This window comes from Mastomys coucha, unplaced genomic scaffold (assembly GCF_008632895.1).
Source record: "Mastomys coucha isolate ucsf_1 unplaced genomic scaffold, UCSF_Mcou_1 pScaffold13, whole genome shotgun sequence".
Lineage (NCBI taxonomy): Eukaryota > Metazoa > Chordata > Mammalia > Rodentia > Muridae > Mastomys > Mastomys coucha.
Window position 1 is genome coordinate 73549437 of NW_022196895.1, and position 1091 is coordinate 73550527.

Sequence of the window (1091 nt, forward strand, 5' to 3'; positions counted from 1 at the left end):
ACTCAGAAATCCACCTGCCTCTGCCTCCCAAGTGTTGGGATTAAAGGTGTGTGCCACCACTGCCCGGCCCTCAGCCAGCTTTCTTATAGAACCCAGAGCCATCAGCCCAGGAAGGGCACCACCCACACTGACTGAGCCTTTCCCATCAATCACTAAGAAGAAGCTCTCCAGGCTTGCATACAGCTGAGTCTCCGAGGCATCTTCTCAACGGAGATTCCCTTCTCTCAGATGATCATAGCTTGTGCCAAGTTGGAATGGTAGATGATCGATTTGGTGTCCCCCCAGGTGACAGAATATGCCTCTCCAGGATTTGTCAAAGAGAGATATAGAGTGTAGGGATTTTAGACAGCAAGACTGATTCACGAGTAAGCCAGGTTTATGGAACTTTCAAATCATATTCTGTTAGCCCAGGAGGGCCAGTCTAACACACATTCATGTGCGCATTGATTCTATGCCTCAAAGCCAGACTTTACAGACATGGAAAAAACCAGGAAATTCTGGAATTTTCAATCTAAGGAGAAATAACTCAAAATAATAAAAAGAACTAAGCCTGTCCTATTGATATTGGTGTTGTGATCACTCAGAGAGAGAGAGAGAGAGAGAGAGAGAGAGAGAGAGAGAGAGAGAGAGAGAGAGAGCCGGGCAGTGGTGGCACACGCCTTTAATCCCAGCTCTTGGGAAGCAGAGGCAGGTGGATTTCTAGGTTTGAGGCCAGCCTGGTCTACAGAATGAGTTCCAGGACAGCCAGGGCTACACAGAGAAACTCTGTCTGGAAAAAAACAAGAAAATAAATAAATAAAGCAGAAGCCAGTGGGATATTGGTTGTGCATGCCTTTAATCCCAGTACTAGGGGATGGAGAGGCCAAAGGCAGGTGGATCTCTAAGTTTGAGACCAGCCTGGTCTACAGAGTGTGTTCCAGGACAGCCAGGGCTACACAAAGAAACCCTGTTTTAAATGTCCCCTCCCAAAAAAGAAGAATCCAAATGTGCAAACGTGGAATGTTCCAGGCCTTCTCATAGAGCACCGCCAAATTTCACTTGCAATCCTTCTAATTTCCTCCAGAAACTTTAGCACACATCTCCTCAAATCC